Source organism: Rhinopithecus roxellana, chromosome 4 (genome assembly GCF_007565055.1).
Source record: "Rhinopithecus roxellana isolate Shanxi Qingling chromosome 4, ASM756505v1, whole genome shotgun sequence".
Classification (NCBI taxonomy): Eukaryota; Metazoa; Chordata; class Mammalia; order Primates; family Cercopithecidae; genus Rhinopithecus; species Rhinopithecus roxellana.
In genome coordinates, this window is record NC_044552.1 from 140,908,471 (window position 1) to 140,929,303 (window position 20,833).

The following is a 20,833-nucleotide window of genomic DNA, read 5'->3' on the forward strand; positions in this document are numbered from 1 at the left end:
TGACCCCCCCCCCCCACCTCCACACACCATGCTCTGTCCCTCTGCAAAATTCTAAATGGCTTCATGCCAGGTCTTGAGGATAACAGGAGAAGAGTCAAAACCATGAACACCAAAGGTGCGGCTGTATCTCTGTTAGGTTTCCTATGGTAATAATTCTTTGAAGAGAGAAACTGTCTTCCTCACAGTTTCCCTACACTTGGCCCAATGTTGAAAAGTGTCAGAGCCTCCACTCTGTACATGAATAAATGAATGTGCTAATTTATATCAATTTAATTACTTTCAACTATAAAATTCTGTTTTGTTTTTGGTTTTTTAATCAAATTTTTGAATCAATTTGATGATATGTTTGTCCCATCTCGATGACACAGTGTTTAAAAATAAATGAAGATTTCTTTCTAAATATTCCTTCTCCAAGATGAAATGATGCATTTAAGCCAGAAAATCCAGAAATTACATGGGCTCAGAATGGAATTCCAGACACTTCATCAGGCTCAACTCTGACCTCAAATCAAGACACTAGGTGTTGCCACGTCACCACTCACACACTTGGGTCAGGCCATTGTCCTGCATTTGACATTAATTGCACCTTCTGGACATACGTGCTCAGGTTAAAAAGCTCTGAATGTGTGACAGAGTGACAGAGCAACTGGCAAGCATAGGCCAACATCAACATATTTAACCAGGGCAAGTATGGAAAAGATCTGGATGCTGGTTCTGAACTAGATCCCTGGCCCCAACCCCAATGATAATCCAATAGCTTTGAGCCTTATTTCTCAAGTTAAGTCAGGCCCAGAGGACATTTTGAGAACCTCTATTTGTGGGAATATGCCCACAGATACCCATGGGAATAGGTAATAAAATGGGGCAAGACAAATATACCCAGTTTTATTTCTAGACTATATCGTCAAAACAGAAATAGTCTAAAGTTGACAAATTTTCTCAACTGTACCATAGCAATGATTTATACATCCTGTAATCTTAATATTGCTTCCAAATGTGTGAAAGAAGAGACCGTACCATTTCAAGACATTTCATTTTTTATGTCAAAATAAGTTACTCATTGTATCAAATTCCAGCCAATTAGGGACCTCACCCTGATATATATCTGTACAACACATCCTCCTTTAAAATACCCTATTTCATTGCTCAAAAAGGAAAATACACTGGAATCATTTTGTGACAAATTTAGACATGTTGGGCAACAAAATATGTAGACGGCTGCTTGGTATGCAATTAAAATACCATTGGTGGGAACAACTGGCTCTGGCAATAGTAAAAGGAAATACACTTTTCCCTTCAGGAAAACAATTCCAGTTGACAGTCTCACTGAGCAAAATGAGATGGAGATCTCAGCATGGCTCCTGATAAGAGGTCCACCTGACCCCCATTCTGCACTTGGGGAGTCAGAAATACTTTTGGAAAGGAACCAAAGAGAGTTGCACAGCCTTCGCACTCAGAGTTAACAGACAACACACAGCAGAGCCCCTCAACTCTGCACACTCTGTTGGTGCAGCCCTATGGGAAAGAGTTGCAAGAGCTGATCTCAGATCCGAAATCACAAGCACTCCTCTCAGTGTCCTAGAGGGAACACATTTTAGCAAAAATGAACTAGAAGTCATCAAGAACATGTCACACCTCCAAGAAGACCTATGGTGTAGTTTCTAGGGATATACCTGCCCTCTTCATTGTACTTTGAAAATTCCAAAATATCAGTTAAGCTTCCCATTTAATAATTTTTTAAAAGGTCAGTTTATTCCCTAGTTTAACTAGGATGAAAGAAAGTCTTATCTCTCAGTATTCCCCTTTTTTAATAGAAAACACCAAACATGAGCAAAAATAGGGAGACTAATACAATGAACTTTTCATTTATTACCTAGCTTCAACAATTATCAAATAATGGCCAAACACATTTCTTCTCAAACCTTGCACACTCCCCTCTGCCAATACTGGCTTCCCTAAGGCAAATCTCAGACATCACATAATCTCATCTGTAAATATTTCAATCTGTAACTATTTCCAACTGCATCTTTGAAGGATAAGGGCTCTTTTTTAACATGGCCATTAACATAAATAAAAACTGAAAAATAATTCTGCAACACCAACAGATATCCAGTCAGTAATCAAACTTCCCTGTCCCATATTTTTCATTGTTTGTTCAAATCAAAATCCGTGTATTGCAACTGACACGTCTCACATCTCAATCTATAGTGTTCTTTCTTCCCCTATCTCTGCCTACCTGCCCCCCCACACACACACACATACGCAATTTGTCATTGAAGAAACCAGGCTTTTTTCCTGAGTAATTGTTCACATACAGGATTTTGCTGGCTGTATCTTTGTGGTGTCATTTAATATGTCCCTCCTCCCCTGTTTTTTCCTGAAAACTATTTGTTATGTATAGAAGCTTGATTACATTCAGGTCTGACTTTCTGACAAGATACTTCATGAGTGGTTAACATGGGGCTCAGGGGGCACTTTATATCTGGTTGTCTCTCTTTTTGTGATGTTAGTAGCCATTGAAGATCTTCCTGGATTGTCTCATTAATGATTGCAAAATGGTGATTTTCTCCATCTATCCTTTCTTTTTCTGTTATGAATAATTAAAGAGATATGTTTCATCATCAGCTATTTGATTATCCTGAGATATGGCTTGTGAAGAAAAGAAGATAAAATTGTCAATTATTTCCCTTTATCACTTTTCAAAACAATGAGTTAGTTCCCTAGCATCCTCAAAAGGATTTTTTGTTTTTATTTCTAAGTATCATTATGAACTCATGAATTTTAAAGCATTTTGTATAATTTGATTTATTTCAGTTATTAGTTTACCATTTATTGGTGCTCAAATTGTCCCATTTTTAACCAATGACAATCTCTTCAAGTTGTCTCTTGAGTTCTTTTCTCAGGATCCCATATTCTTTAATTAATCCCTTGCTTTATGCTATAATATGTTTCAGGCTCATCTTGTACATTTTCTATTACAGACCTGGAGTTAGATAGTTATCTAAAGAACCCTAGTTCTTTTCACTGGTAAAGGTATTCAGAACCCACAATGTGAGGGCTAGCTTTCTCCGTGCTACTGGATTGGTCATTTTTTCTTGAGATTCTCAACAGACAAAGCTAGAAAATATGCTTTTTGAGATAAAGTCTTGCTATGTCACCCAAACTGGGGTGCAGTGGTGTGAATGAGGCTCACTGCAGCCTCTATCTCCTGGCCTCAAGAAATCCTTCTGCTTCAGCCTCCCAAGTAGCTAGAGCTACAGATACATACCACCATACTCTGCTATTTTTTGATTTTTGTAGAGGTGGGATTTCTCCAATTTGCCCAGGCTGGCCTTGAACCCCCCTGGGCTCAAGCAGTCCTCCTGCCTCAGTTTCCCAAAGTGCTAGGATTACAGTCATGAGTCACTGTGCCCAGCCCCTACACAATGTTTTTTTTTTTTTTTTTTTGAGATAGGGTCTCACCCTGTCACCCAAGTTGGAGTGCAGTGGTGCTATCATGGCTCGCTGCAGCCTCAACATCTCAGGCTCAAGTGATCCTCTTGCCTCAGCCTCCAGAGCAGCACCACCCTACCTGGCTAATAATTTTTAAATAAGGGTGGGGGTCCCACAATGTTTCCTAGGCTGAATACTGATATTTTGTATTTAAATGTACAATAATAGGGTTTTTACTTAACTTCTTTGATTTTATATTTATATCTCTTTTCTCTTATGCTAAAAAATACTAGTTAACCATAAACATTTACGTAATTATTCTCTTTGTTCTATAATCTACATGCATAAGAGTTTCAGAATAACAATACTATTATTAAGAACACAGTAACATAGCCTAGATTTTGTATGGATCCTTATAGTCCTTAAGTGTATATACCACTAGGGATATATTGTAAAGTATTGGGTTTGTAAGTCTCTTGGAATAGACCTTGATGTGGTGATGTCATCAACTTGATACTCAATTGGATTCATTGGTTTTACTTTTTATTTGCTATTTTATAGATTTGTTTTTAAATTTTACTTTATTTCATAACTACATAAAATATATACATAGTTTCACAGTCAAATCTACAGATTCAAACATAATTTAAGTGACTTTTTTCATTTTTGAGTATCCTATTATTCGAATTTATATTAGACTATATGTGTGTATATATATATTCCTTTCTTTGATCACTTTTCTTATCTTTGCTTCTTTCACTTAAAAATATATTAACAATATATCCTAGTGATCATGAAAGTATATAAACATACTCACTTACTTTATAGCTTGTTTTAGTTGTATAGCGCTCCTCATTTATTTGTGTAACTACATAGCACTCCACTGAGTGACTGCTTCAAAATTTATCCAACCAGTCCTCTGTTATGGACACAGGTTGTTTCTAACCTTTTGGTTGCAAACATTACATTAACAAATTGTTTTGTGCCACATTTGGGTAGCTCGTTTTTGTCTTCAGGATAGATTTCTAGAGGTGAAATTGCTTGGCCAAAAAATAAGTACATACATAATTTTGCTAGATATTGTCAAAAGTCTGCAATAGTTTGCATTTCCACTCAAAATGCCTGAGTACTTATTTCTCCACAAACTGACAGAATTTAAAGTAAAACTTTTGAATTGTTGCCAACGTGATAGCTGAGGTTATATCTTAGTATAGTTTTAATTTACATTTCTTTTATTATAAATAAGACTATCTTTTCACATTTCTAAAGGCTATTTAAATTGCTGTGAGTTATCAATATGTCATTTGTTTTTCTGTATAATTGCTGGTCTCTTTTTGTATTTAGAAGCCCTTGAAATAATAGAATATTAAACCTTTATCTGTGCTAGAAGTTGCAAATATTGTGCCAGCTTGCCGTTTTACTTTATCTGGGGGGCAGGGGCACAAAAACAATTTTTTGTTCCATGTTTATCAACTTATATTGCTTATATATTTTGAATCAACATAAAATTTTTTTCTCATTCCTAAGTTATAGAGAAATTCATCCATGTTTTTATCTGATAATTGTATAGGTTCATTTTTATGGCAAATCTCAAATACCTTTAGAATTTATCCTGATGTGTATCTTTTTCCACATGGCTACCCTGTTATCCTAATACTTGTCTATTTTGGATTTCATCTCCCACCAAAATAAAGTAAAAACTAAATCTAATCATGAGGAAACATCATAGAAACCAAAACTTGAGGGTCATTCTTTAAAATTACTGTCATGTATATTTTTACATTAAAAAAACTTTATTTTTGGCCAGGCGCGGTGGCTCATGCCTGTAATCCCAGCACTTTGGGAGGCTGAGGCAGGCAGATCACGAGGTCAGGAGGTTGAGACCATCCTGGCTAACATGGTGAAACCCCGTCTCTACTAAAAAAAAAAAAAAAAAAAAGTAAGCCGGGTGAGGTGGCGGGTGCCTGTAGTCCCAGCTACTCGGGAGGCTGAGGCAGGAGAATGGCCTGAACCTGGGAGGCGGAGCTTGCAGTGAGCCAAGATTGCGCCACTGCACTCCAGCCTGGGCAACAGAGCGAGACTCCCTCTCAAAATAAAAAAAATTTTTAAAAAATTAAAAACTTTATTTTTAAGAGCTATTTTATGTTCACAGCAAAATTGAGAGAGAGGTATAGAGATTTTCTTTATACCCTGTGCCCCCACACATGCCTAGCCTCCCCTAGTATCAACAGACCCTCTCCCTTCAGAGTGGTACATGGTTAGAATAGATGAATCTACATTGACACATCATTACCACCCAAAGTCCATATTTTTAGATTAGAGTTCACTCTTGGCATTTGCATTAGTCCATTCTCACATTGCTATAAATAGCTACCTAAGACTAGGTAATTTATAAAGAAAAGAGGTTTAATTCACTCACAGTTCTGTAGGCTTAACAGGAACCATGACTGGAAGGCCTCAGGAAACTTACAATCATGGCAGAAGGCAAAGGGAAGCACCTACCTGTTTACAAAGGTGGAGCAGGAGAGAGAGAAAGAGAGAGTAAGGGGGAATGTGCCATACTTTTAAACCATCAGAGATCTCAAGAGAACTTCATCACTATCACCATAACAGCATGGGGGAAATTTGTCCCACCATGATCCAATTACCTCCCACTAGGTCCCTCCCCTGACACATGGGGATTACAAATCAACATGAGATTTGGGTGTGGACACAGAGCCAAACCTTATTAGTGTTTTATATTCCATGATCTTGAACAAATGAATAATGACATGTATTCATCATTGCAGTATCATTCAGAGCATTACCACTCCTCTAAAAATCCTGTGTGCTCTATTTATCCCTCCCCCATCCCAATCCATGGCAACAACTAATCTTTTTATTGTCTCCATAGTTTTGCTTTTCTAGAATGCCATATACTTGGAATCATACAGTATGTATCCTATTCAAATTGGCTTCTTTCCCTTAGTAATATGCCTTTAAGTTTCCCCCATGTCTTTTCATGGCTTGATAGCTCATTTTTTGGTGTTGAATAACATTCTATAGTCTGGATGTGCCATCTGGCCTGCATTTTCCAAAATATAGCAATATAGGAATGGAAAAAGACAAAGAAAGGCAACTAAAGAGATATGACAAATGAAAGCAATATATGGCTCCAGTTTCCATATTGTACTTGAGGGGGCAGGGGGAAATGTTGTAAAGGACACTGTCGGGAGAATTGGCAGAACTAGTATATGGGTTGTATATTAAAGTGCTATGTCGATATTGAATGTCCCAATGTCCCAAAGCTGATAATTTGCTGCACTGTGAATATATATGAGAATATTCTTGCTCTTAGGAAATATACACTGAAATATCAACAGGTAAAGGGGCATGATGTATACAACTATTCTCAAATGGTTCCAAAACTACATAAAATATGTGTGTGTGTGTGTGTGTGTGTGTGTGTGTGTGTGTGTGTGTGTGTGTGTGTGGAGAGAGAAAGAGACAGAGAGATAAAATAAATGTGACAAAATGTTTAAAATTGGCAAATCTTGCCAAAGATTATTTGGGGGTTCTTTATGCTATTCTTGCAAGTTTTTCTGGTAACTTTGAAATTATTTCAAATTAACAAAATAAACAAAATTCTATCTTTTCTCCTACTGAACTCAGATGCTGCTTGTATCACATTCTCCACACCCATATTCTGTCCCATTCTCTGTGAGCAAACACTACACTACTTTAATTATAGCAACTTTATAATATGTTTTGAATATTTTAACTACGTTTTAAACAATATCTGAAAGAATGTATCCTTCTCATTGTTCTTTTTCAGGGTTTTCCTGTATATTCTTCCTTCTTTGTTCCTTTTTACAGAAACTGATGATACTCTTATTGGAATAATATTACATTTATAGATTAACTTACAATTGACAACTTTGTGATGTTTAGTCTTTCTATCCAAAGCTTGATATGCATTCCCATTTGATCAAGTCCACTTTTGTGTTTTTCGGGATATTTTATAGTTTTTATGTACTGCGTTTTGACACTTTGCTTATTTTGCCCTTACAAGTGCAATATTGTTTCCATTATATCTTCTAACAGGTTTCAATATACCATTTGAGTTCCCAAATAAAAAGTTTTTAAATCATTTTACAATTATTCTAAGGCAAATATTTTCTAGCCTGTTTTTAGTATCTTATTATTGCTGGTTGTGTTGTGAAATTTTCAAAACAAAATATACTATCATTCACTTTAATTAATATTGCAAAGACAGGCTATGGTTAGTACATGGGGAGATAGAAATCCCTGAATTCCAAGAGTTAAACTGGTTGAAAGCAACACATGGCAAATGACCTCAGCAATCTGCAGAAGGCTTGTATCTCCACATCAAAAACCAAAGGAAGAGCACTGGAAAAAATAATTTAGTCTTAATGAAACGTTAACGAAATCTTTTATCTTGTTAGTGGCATCAGCGTACCCTGAAGAAAGCATATGTGAGCTAACTCTTTAATTAAACGTTAAGAATTTGTCAAGGTTTGTTCAGTCCTGTTAAGGAGGAAAATAACTGAATTATTTAAATAAATAAAAAAAAAAAAAGGAAGTCTGAGGACTAAAGAAAAGCCCTCCAAACAAAACAAAATTCTTTATGTTTCTGTATCTCGAGTCTGTGCTTCCATACCTGCCAAGCAATTTTCGGGGAGTGAAAGCATTTGCCAACTTTCAGGTGTCCAGCCTCCCCCAGGGATATTTCTCACTGAAAACAAACCAATTCACCTGTGATGTACACATCAGTCTGTAGCAAGCCTCAGGGGAATAGACTCATCATGTCCGGACTACCTGAGTGCAAAACCAGCACTGCTAGCCCAGAGGCCTCCTCAGGTGCTGACTTCTGCCTCTCAAACTGAACGCAAGCCATACTGGACACCTGAGGGAGATTAAAAACTATAGAATCAAGTGGGTGAAGGCTATGAACAGACACTTCTCAAAAGAAGACATTTATGTGGCCAATAAACATATGAAAAAAAAGCTAATCATCACTAGTCATTAGAGAAATGCAAATCAAAACCACAGTGAGATACCATCTCATGCCAGTTAGAATGGCAATCACTTAAAAGTCAGGAAACAGATCCTGGAGAGGATGTGGAGAAATAGGAATGCTTCTACACTGCTGGTGGGAGTGTAAACTACTTCAGCCATCGTGGAAGACAGTGTGGTGATTCCTCAAGGATATAGAACCAGAAATACCATTTGACCCAGCCATCCCATTACTGGGTATATACCCAAAGGATTGTAAATCATTCTACTATAAAGATACATGCACACGTATGTTTAGTGCGGCACTATTCACAATAGCAAAGACTTGGAACCAACACAAATGCCCATCAATGATAGACTGGATAAAGAAAATGTGGCAAGATCGAGGCTGCCTCCCCATCTCAGCTGGTGGGAGGGTGGGAGAGAGAGGCGGGGAGAGGAGAAGGCCGCAATGGAGGAAGAAGGAAGTGGCAGAGGAAGAAGGAAGTGGCGGAGGAAGAAGGAAGCGGTGGTGCTGCTTACACAGCAGCTCAGGTGGCGCCCGGTTCCTGGAAGTGTCAGTGCAGCACAGTAGTTGGTGCAGATCGCGCAGAGCTCATAGTTAAATTAAGGAAGAATAAAAGAGATGAACCTCTCTTAAAGAGAAGGAATGTACCACATGAAGGTATCTGTGAAGACTCTGATATAGATGGTGATTATAGAGTGCAAAATAACTCTCTAGAAGCTATTGTTCAAAATGCTTCAAGTGATAACCAACGAATTCAATTAAGTGCAGTTCAAGCTGCCAGGAAGCTTTTATTCAGTGATCGAAATCCACCAGTTGATGACTTTAAAAATTCTGGAATATTGGCCATTTTAGTCCATTGTCTTGAAAGAGATGACAATCCTTCTTCACAGTTTGAAGCTGTATGGGCTTTGACAAACATTGTATGTGGAACTTCTGAACAAACTCAAGCAGTAGCTCAGTCCAATGCTGTGCCACTTTTCCTGAGGCTTCTCCATTCACCCCATCAGAATGTCTGTGAGCAAACAGTGTGGGCATTGGGAAATATCATAGGTGATGGGCCCCAGTGTAGAGATTATGTCATAAGTCCTGGAGTTGTGAAACCTTTACTTTCCTTCATAAGTCCATCTATTCCTATAACATTCTTAAGAAATGTTACTTGGGTTATGGTCAACTTATGTCGCCACAAAGACCCACCACCACCAATGGCAACCATTCAGGAGATTCTTCCAGCCCTTTGTGTTTTAGTTCATCACACAGACGTAAATATATTGGTAGATATAGTCTTGATCCTCTCTTACCTTACTGATGCTGATAATTAACAAATGCAGATGGTAGCAGACTCTGGAATCGTTCCTCATTTGGCTTCCTCAGCCACCAGGAAGTTAAAGTTTAGACTGCTGCACTTCGAGCTGTGGGCAACATTGTTACTGGAACTGATAAGCAAATACAAGTAGTTTTGAACTGTGATGCCCTTTCACACTTCCCAGCACTCCTAACACATCCCAACAAGAAAATTAATAAAGAAGCAGTATGGTTCCTCTCTAAAATCACTGCAGGAAGTCAGCAGCAGGTACAGGCAGTAATTGATGCCAATCTTGTACCAGTGATAATACACCTTTTGGATAAGGGGATTTAGGCATTCAGAAAGAAGCTACTTGGGCCATAAGTAACTTAAAAATTAGTGAAAGGAAATTAAGTGGCTTACCTTATCCAGCAAAATGTTATCCCACCTTTTTGCAACTTGTTGACTGTAAAAGATGCAAAAGTGGTCATCTGCAAAGCCTGAGTCGTGTCCTCTCACTCTCCTCCCCAGAGAGCATGAACTTCACCACTTGCTCCACCTTCTCCACCAACTACCGGTCCCTGGGATGCCTGGACAGTGAGCAGCATGGCCAGTATCTATGCACGCACGAGGGGCTCTGGTTCCCAGATCTCCCCATCCCACTCCATCAGCTTCCAGGGCAGCATAGGGTCCAGGGATCTGTCTGCGGGGTTGGCCGGGGGTCTGACAGGAATGGGAGGCATCCAGAACGAGAAGGTGACCATGCAAAGCCTGAATGACCTCCTGGCCTCCTACATAGACAGAGTGAGGAACCTGGAGATCAAGAATTGGTAACTGGAGAGCAAAATGCGGGAGCCCCTGGAGAAGAAGGGACTCCAGGTCAGAGACTGGAGCCATTACTTCAAGACCATCGAGGAAGATCTGAGGGCTCAGATCTTCACAAATACTTGGACAATGCCCACATCGTTCTATAGATTGACAATGCCCATCTTGCTGCTGATGACTTTATAGTCAAGTATGAGACAGAGCTGACCATGTGCCAGTCTGTGGAGAGCGACATCCATGAGCTCCACAAGGTCATTGATTACACCAATGTTACTCAGCTGCAGCTGGAGACAGAGATCGAGGGCTCAAGGAGGAGCTGCTCTTCATGAAGAAGAACCATGAAGAAGAAGTAAAAAGCCTACAAGCCCAGATTACCAGCTCTAGGTTGACTGTGGAGGTAGATGCCCCCAAATCTCAGGACCTCACCAAGATTATGGCAGACATCTGGGCCCAATATGACAAGCTGGCTCAGAAGAACCGAGAGAAGCTGGACAAGTACTGGTCTCAGCAGATTGACGAGAGCACCACAGTGGTCACCACGCAGTTTGCTGAGGTTAGAGCTGCTGAGATGACACTCATGGAGCTGAGACATACAGTCCAGTCCTTGTCGATGAGACATACAGCCCGGTCTCATCAACCTGGGCTGCATGAGAAATCTAAAGGCCAGCTTGGGGAACAGCCTGAGGAAGATGGAGGCCCGCTACACCCTGCAGATGGAGCAACTCAGTGGGATCCTGCTGCACCTGGAGTCAGAGCTGGCACAGACCCAGGCAGAGGGACAGGGCCAGGCCAAGGAGTATGAGGCCCTGCTGAACATCAAGGTCAAGCTGGAGATCGCCACCAACCACCGCCTGCTGGAAGATGGTGAGGATTTCAAACTTCGTGATAACTCCATGCAAACCATCCAAAAGACCACCACCCGCCAGATAGTGGATGACAAAGTGGTGTCTGAAAACAATGACACCAAAATTCTGAGACATTAAGCCAGCAGAAGCAGGGTACCCTTTGGGGAACAGGAGGCCAATGAAAAGTTCAGAGGTCACACCTTATCCAAAAATTAATTCAAGATGGATTAAAGACTTAAATGTTAGACCTAAAACCACAAAAACCCTAGAAGAAATCGTAGGCAATACCGTTCAGGACATAGGCATGGGCAAGGACTTCATGACTAAAACACCAAAACCAATGGCAACAAAAGCCAAAATTGACAAATGGGATCTAATTAAACTAAAGAGCTTCTGCACAGCAAAAGAAACTACCATCAGAGTGAACAGGCAACCTACAGAATGGGAGAAAATTTTTGCAACCTACTCATCGGACAAAGGGCTAATATCCAGAACCTACAAAGAACTCAAACAAATTTACAAGAAAAAAACAACCTCATCAAAAAGTGGACAAAGGATATGAACAGGCACCTCTCAAAAGAAGACATTTATGCAGCCAACAGACCAGAAAAAATGCTCATCATCACTAGCCGTCAGAGAAATGCAAATCAAAACCACAATGAGATACCATCTCACACCAGTTAGAATGCCAGTTATTAAAAAGTCAGGAAACAACAGGTGCTGGAGAGGATGTGGAGAAATAGGAACACTTTTACACTGTTAGTGGGAGTGTAAATTAGTTCAGTCATTGTGGAAGACAGTGTGGCGATTCCTCAAAGATCTAGAACTAGAAATACCATTTGACCCAGAAATCCCATTACTGGGTATATACCCAAAGGATTATAAATCATGCTACTATAAAGACACATGCACATGTGTGTTTATTGCGGCACTATTCACAATAGCAAAGACTTGGAACCAACCCAAATGCCCATCAATAATAGACTGGATTAAGAAAATGTGGCACATATACACCATGGAATACTATGCAGCTATAAAAAAGAATGAGGTCATGAAGCTGGAAACCATCCTCAGCAAACTATCACAAAGATGGAAACCATCCTCAGCAAACTATCACAAAGACAGAAAACCAAACACCACATGTTCTCACTCATAGGTGGGAACTGAACAATGAGAACACTTGGACACAGGGCGGGGAACATCACACACTGGGGCCTGTCAGGGGGTTGGGGACTGGGGGAAGGATAGCATTAGGAGAAATATCTAATGTAAATGACGATTTGATGGGTGCAGCAAACCAACATGGCACATGTATACCTATGTATCAAACCTGCATGTTGTGTACTTGTACCGTAGAACTTAAAGTACAATTTAAAAAAAAAAAAATTCAAAGGTCAAAAAACAACATGCACAAGTTGTGCAAGTAGTACTCAATGAACTAAGTAATATACTAAAAATGGCCAAAGAAAAGGCATAAACCATAAACTAATTATTTATTTATTTATTTATTTATTTATTTATTTATTTATTTATTTAATTTGAGATGGAATCTCACTCTGTCTCCAAGCCGGAGTGCAGTGATGCGATCTCAGCTCACTGCAATCTCCGACTCTCTGGTTCAAGCAATTCTCCTGCCTCAGCCTCCTGAGTAGCTGGGATTATAGTCACATGCCACCATGCCCAGCTAATTTTTGTATTTTTAGAAGAGACGGGGTTTCACCATGTTGGCCAGGATGGTCTTGATTTTCTGACCCCGTGATCTGCCCAGCTTGGCCTCCCAAAGTGCTAGGATTACAGGCGTGGGCCACCACGCCCAGCCGGGCAGTCTTATAGAAGAAGATGGAGGGCTGGAGAAAATTAAACAACTTCAAAATCATGAAAATGAAGACATCTACAAATTGGCCTGTGAGATCACTGATCAGTTCTTCTCTTCAGATGATATTGATGAAGACCCTAGCCTTGTTCCAGAGGCAATTCGGGGCGGAACATTTGGTTTCAATTCATCTGCCAGTGTACCAACAGAAGGGATCCAGTTTTAGAAAGATGTTGTGGAAGTTAGGTACAATGCAGCACTGAGATACATATACACACACGTATATACGTATATACATATATATGTGTATATATGTGGGTGTATATATATAAAGGTTTGATCCATCAATCTTGGCTCATGGGATCTGCTGCTGCATTAAATGGGGAAATAAAATGTGAAGATTTCATTTGAAATCACAGAAAATACCCAAATGAGGTCAAGATGGAGAATGGGTGCAAGTGAGAATGAGTGGCAAAATGTAATGGAAACTTCACATGAATGCTTATTTAGGTTGTTCAAAGTAAAAAGGGCTACAGGTCACAGATCATCAGTGCCTGAGAAAGAACATTGACTTACTTTATATCAGTTGAGGGGAAAGTGTAGTACTGTCATCTTCAACCTTGTAAGCATAAAAGAGAATAGGCTGCCCATATAAGTCAAAGGAAAATGAGCCCAGGCCTTGCTATGAAGCAATGTGTGAATGGACAATGTTGAATGAATGTCTGGCTCAGTGATGGACAGCCAGGTTTATCTTTAAGATCTAGGGCTCATCCCTCATGAAGCAGACTGCTAGTCCTGGGATGACTGTGTATGAGAGTTTGGTTGTAGAGCTGTGTGTGAACTCATGTAAGCTTGATTCACCTTCAGGGGCTGATAACAAACCTAGTAAATCATCAAAATGAGATCATAAAGTGTTAATGTACGGTGGACATGAAAACAAAGACTGGTTTAGCAGCAGACATTGGTTTACTCTACAGCCTGTGTTTTCTATTTCCCCCTTCCCACCTCCTTCTCCCCATTCCCCCCCCTTTTTTTTTTAACCTAGTATGCGTTTTTTTAGTTGCTTCTTAAGTCAGGAAAGTTTTCAGGAAGGTTTCCCTGTGCATTTGCACCAGATGAATGTTTGATGCTATGAAAAACTGTCCATAGCATCAAAATTAATTTGCAGAGGTTTTTGCATAAAAAAATCATACATTTCTCTCAAAATAGACTGTCTTGCAGTACACAAGTTGCTGTAATAGTACAAAACAGTAAAATGCACTTAAAAGGCCATCTTTTTCATTTTCAGAAATAACATAAAGATGTTTGCATGAGGTAAATCTACAGCCTAATTGATTTTAGATTTTGTTGAGTCCTGTAAAGAAGAAGAAAAAAAAGTTTCAATTGTGGTAGAATACCAAGCTGTGTTAAAATGTTACTTGTTTTCTATGAAAATGACATGGAAATTTCTAAAATGGAATTTGGTGTATATGTACTGCTGAATAAAGACCAATGAAGAGGTTTGAGTAGATGTACAAATCAAATAATGGTTTGAACACCTTTAACAGTATGCCTAATCTGCTCAATTATTTTAGAATCTTTTTTATTTTAGATGTAGACAGCCATGAACAATCTATTTTGAGCCACTTTAGGGAGAAAACTTTGTATTTTTAAAACTTGCATAAAAGTTATGCAAATGGTTTTTATAAATTGGAATAATACCTCAGTTTTGATGTTATGCACACTAAATTAAATGTGACATAAATTAATTTGTACAAAAAGAACTAGGTGGCTCATTGTAAAAAATCCTTTGAGCATAAGTCTTGCATGAACAACAGATTGCTACAAAACATACCAGCGGGTATACCCAAAGGATTGTAAATCATGCTGCTATAAAAACATATGCACACGTATGTTTATTGCAGCACCATTCACAATAGCAAAGACTTGGAACCAACCCAAATATCCATCAATGACAGACTGGATTAAGAAAATGTGGCACATATACATCACGGAATACTATGCAGCCACAAAAAAGGATGAGTTCATGTCCTTTGTAGGTACATGGATGCAGCTGGAAACCATCACTGTCAGCAAACTATCACAAGAACAGAAAACCAAACACCACATGTTCTCACTCACAAGTGGGAATTGAACAATCAGAACACTTGGACATAGGAAGGGGAACATCACACACTGTGGCCTGTTGTGGCGCGGAAGCAGTGGGGGGGATAGCATTAGGAGATATACCTAATGTAAATGAGGAGTTAATGGGTGCAGCACACCAACATGGCACATGTATACATATGTAACAAACCTGCACGTTGTGCACATATACCCTAGAACATAAAGTATAATAAAAAAAAAAAAAAAAAAAGAAACATACCAGGGAGGCAGTTCCAAGGTGGCTGAATAGGAAGAGAACCAGTCCATAGCTCCTAGCATGAACAACACAGAAGATCGGTGATTTCTGCATTTCCAACTGAGGTACTGGGTTCATCTCACTGGGACTTGTTGGACAGTGGGTGCAGCCCACCGAGTGTGAACTGAAGCAGGGCAAGGCATCACCTGACCTGCGAAGGGCAAGGGGTCAGGGAATTCCCTTTTCTAGCCAAGGGAAGCTGTGACAGATGGCAACTGGAAAATCGGGTCACTCCCACCCTAATACTGCACTTTTCCAATGGTCTTAGCAAACAACACACCAGGAGATTATATTCTGTGCCTGGCTCAGAGGGTCCCACACCCACGGAGCCTCACTCATTGCTAGTACAGCAGTCTGAGATCAAACTGCAAGGCAGCAGTGAGGCAGGGGGAGGGGTGTCCACCATTGCTGAGGCTTAAGTAGGTAAACAAAGCAGCCTGGAAGCTCGAACTGGGTGGAGCCCACCAGTTCAAGGAGGCCTGCCTGCCACTTTAGACTCCACCTCTGGGGGCAGGGCATAGCCAAACAAAAGGCAGCAGAAACCTCTGCAGACTTAAATGTCCCTGACAGCTTTCAAGAGAGTAGTGGTTCTCTCAGCACGGAGTTTGAGATCTGAGAATGGACAGACTGCCTCCTCAAGTGGGTCCCTGACCCCCAAGTAGCCTAACTGGGAGGCACCCCCCAGTAGGGCAGACTAACACCTCACATAGCCAGATACCCCTCTGAGATGAAACTTCAGGAGGAAGGATCAGGCAGCAACATTTGCTGTTCTGCAGTATTCGCTGTTCTGCACCCTCCGCTGGGGATACCCAGGCAAACAGGGTCTGCAGTGGACCTCCAGTAAACTCCAACAGACTTGCAACTGAGGGTCCTAACTGTTAGAAGGAAAACTAACAAACAGAAAGGACATCCACACCAAAACCCCTCTGTACATCACCATCATCAAAGACCAAAGGTAGATAAAACCACAAAGATGGGGAAAAAACAACACAAAAGCTGAAAATTCTAAAAATCAGTGTGCCTCTCCCCATCCAAAGGAACGCAGCTCCTCGCCAGCAACAGAACAAAGCTGGACTGAGAATGACTTTGATGAGTTGAGAGAAGAAGGCTTCAGACGATCAGACTTCTCTGAGCTAAAGGAGGAAGTTCAAACCTTTCACAAAGAAGCTAAAAACCTTGAAAAAAGATTCGAAGAATGGCTAAATAGAATAACAAGTGTAGAGAAGTCCTTAAATGACCTGAGGGAGCTGAAAACCATAGCATGAGAACTACATGATAAATGCACAAGCTTCAGTAGCTGATTCAATCAACTGGAAGAAAGGGTATCAGTGATTGAAGATCAAATGAATGAAATGAAGTGAGAAGAGAAGTTTAGAGAAAAAGAGTAAAAAGAAATGAACAAAGCCTTCAAGAAATATGAGACTATGTGAACAGACCAAATCTATGTCTGATTTAAACTGAAATTGATGGGGAGAATGGAACCAAGTTGGAAAATTCTCTGCAGGATATTATCTAGAAGAACTTCCCCAACCTAGCAAGGCAGACCAACATTCAAATTCAGGAAATACAGAGAACACAACAAAGATACTCCTCAAGAAGAGCAACTCCAAGGCACATAATTGTCAGATTCACCAAAGTTGAAATGAAGGAAAAAATGTTAAGGGCAGCCAGAGAAAAAGGTTGGGTCATTCAGAAAGGGAAGCCCATCAGACTAACAGCAGATCTCTCGGCAGAAACTCTACAAGCCAGAGAGAGTGGGGGCCAATGTTCAACATTGTTAAATAAAAGAATTTTCAACCCCAAATTTCATATCCAGCCAAACTAAGCTTCATAAGTGAAGCAGAAATAAAATCCTTTACAACAAGCAAATGCTTAGAGATTTTGTCACCAGCAGGCCTGCCCTACAAAAGCACCTGAAGGAAGCACCAAACATGGAAAGGAACAACTGGTACCAGCCACTGCAAAAACATGCCAAATTGTAAAGACCATCAATGCTAGGAAGAAACTACATCAACTAATGAGCAAAACAACCTGCTAACGTCATAATGATGGGATCAAATTCACACATAATGATATTAACCTTAAATGTAAATGAACTAAATGCTCCAATTAAAAGACGCAGACTGGCAAATTGGATAAAGAGTCAAGACCCATCAGTGTGCTGTATTCAGGAGACCCATCTCAAGTGCAGAGAAACACATAGACTCAAAACAAAGGGATGGAGGGAGATCTACCAAGCAAATAGAAAACAAAAAAAGGCAGGGGCTGCAATCTTAGTCTCTGATAAAACAGACTTTAAACCATCAAAGATCAAAAGAGACAAAGAAGGCCATTATATGATGCAAAGGGATCAATTCAACAAGAAGAGCTAACTCTCCTAAATATATATGCACTCAATACAAGAGCACCCAGATTCATAAAGCAAGTTCTTGGACACCAACAAAGAAACTTAGACTCCCACAAAATAATAATGGGAAATGTTAACACCCCACTGTCAACATTAGACAGATCAACGAGACAGAAAGTTAACAAGGATATCCAGGAATTGAACTCAGCTCTGCACCAAGCAGACCTAATAGGCATCTACAGAACTGTTCACCCCAAATCAACAGAATATACATTTTTCTCAGCACCACATCACACTTATTCCAAAATGGACCACATAGTTGGAAGTTAAGCACTCCTCAGCAAATGTAAAAGAACAGAAATTCTAACAAACTGTCTCTCAGACCACAGTGCAATCAAACTAGAACTCAGGATTAAGAAACTCACTCAAAACCACTCAACTACATGGAAACTAAACAACATGCTTCTGAATGACTACTGGGTACAAAATGAAACGAAGGCAGAAATAAAGATGTTCTTTGAAACCAATGAGAACAAAGACACAACGTACCAGAATCACTGGGACACATTTAAAGCAGTGTGTAGAGGGAAATTTATAGCCCTAAATTCCCACAAGAGAAAGCAGGAAACATCTAAAATCGACACCCTAACATCACAATTAAAAGAACTAGAGAAGCAAGAGCAAACACATTCAAAAGCTCGCAGAAGACAAGAAATAACTAAGATCAGAGCCAAACAGAAGGAGACACAGACACAAAAAACCCTACAAAAAATCAATGAATCCAGGAGCTGGTTTTTTGAAAAGATCAACAAAATTGCTAGACTGCTAGCAAGACTAATAAAGAAGAAAAGAGAGAAGAATCAAATAGATGCAATAAAAAAAATATAAAGGGGATATCACAACCAATCCCACAGAAATACAAACTACCATCAGAGAATACTATAAACACCTCTATGCAAATAAACTAGAAAATCTAGAAGAAATGGATAAATTCCTGGACACATATGCCCTCCCAAGACTAAACCAGCAAGAAGTTGAATCCCTGAATAGATCAATAACAGGCTCTGAAATTGAGGCAATAATTAATAGCCTACCAACAAAAAAAAGTCCAGGACCAGAGGGATTCACATCCGAATTCTACCAGAGGTACAAAGAGGAGATGGTACCATTCCTTCTGAAACTATTCCAATCAATAGAAAAAGAGAGAATCCTCCAGAACTCATTTTATGAAGCCAGCATCATCCTGATACCAAAGCCTGGCAGAGACACAACAAAAAAAGAGAACTTTAGACCAATATTCCTGACGAACATCAATGCAAAAATCCTCAATAAAATGCTGGCAAACCGAATCTAGCAGCACATCAAAATCTTATCCACCAAGATCAAGTTGGCTACATTCCTGGGATGCAAGGCTTGTTCAACATACACAAATCAATAAATGTAATCCAGCATATAAACAGAACCAAAGACAAAAACCACATGATAATCTCAATAGATGCAGAAAAGGCCTTTGACAAAATTCAACATTCCTTCATGCTAAAAACTCTCAATAAATTAGGTATTGATGGGATGTATCTCAAAATAATAAGAGCTGTTTATGACAAATCCACAGCCAATATCATACTGAATGGGCAAAAACTGGAAGCATTCCCTTTGAAAACTGGCACAAGACAGGGATGCCCTCTCCCACCACTCCTATTCAACATACTGTTGGAAGTTCTGGCCAGGGCAATCAGGCAGGAGAAAGAAATAAAAGGTATTCAGTTAGGAAAAGAGGAAGTGAAATTGTCCGTTTGCAGATGACATGATTGTATATGTAGAAAACCCCACTGTCTCAGCCCAAAATCTCCTTAACCTGATAAGCAACTTCAGCAAAGTCTCAGGATACAAAATCAATGTGCAAAAATCACAAGCATTCTTATACACCAATAAAAGACAAACAGAGAGCCAAATCATGAGTGAACTCCCATTCACAATTGTTTCAAATAGAATAAAATACCTAGGAATCCAACTTACAAGGGATGTGAAGGACCTTTTCAAGGAGGGGACTACAAACCACTGCTCAACGAAATACAAGAGGACACAAACAAGTGGAAGAACATTCCATGCACATGGATAGGAAGAATCAATATCGTGAAAATGGACATATTGCCCAAGGTAATTTATAGATTTAATGCCATCCGCATCAAGCTACCAATGACTTTCTTCACAGAATTGGAAAAAACTACTTTAAAGTTTATACGGAACCAAAAAGGAGCCCGCATTGCCAAGACAATCCTAAGCAAAAAGAACAAAGCTGGAGGTGTCATGCTACCTGACTTCAAACTATACTACAAGGCTACAGAAACCAAAACAGCATGGTATTGGTACCAAAACAGAGATATAGAGCAATGGACCAGAACAGAGTCCTCAGAAATAACACTACACATCTACAACCATCTGATCTTTGACAAACCTGACAAAAACAAAAAATGGGAAAAGGTTTCCCTACTTAATAAATGGTGCTGGGAAAACTGGCTAGCATATGTAGAAAACTGAAACTAGATCCCTTCCTTACACCTTATACAAAAATTAATTCATAATGGATTAAAGACTTAAATGTTAGAGATATAACCATATAAACCCTAGAAGAAAACCTAGGCAATACCATTCAGGACATAGGCATGGGCAAGGACTTCATGTCTCAAATACCAAAAGCAACAGCAACAAAAGCCAAAATTGACAAATGGGGTCTAATTAAACTACAGAGCTCTTTCACAGGAAAAGAAACTACCATCAGAGTGAACAGGCAACCTACAGAATGGGAGAAAATTTTTGCTATCTACTCATCTGACAAAGGGCTAATATCCAGAATCTACAAAACTC

At 39.5% G+C, this 20,833-nt stretch overlaps 1 pseudogene across 1 annotated transcript in view; it reads left to right on the forward strand.

Moving 5' to 3' along the window:
• The window catches only part of LOC104678647, a 34,967-nt pseudogene extending 21,521 nt beyond the window's left edge, over positions 1–13,446 (forward strand). Inside the window, exons 4-6 of the transcript XR_004056986.1 lie at positions 9,004–10,212; positions 12,814–12,890; positions 13,228–13,446. The product of XR_004056986.1 is annotated as an importin subunit alpha-3-like (transcript). The remainder of the gene's footprint in view (positions 1–9,003; positions 10,213–12,813; positions 12,891–13,227) is intronic.
• Positions 13,447–20,833: the final 7,387 nt, after the last annotated feature.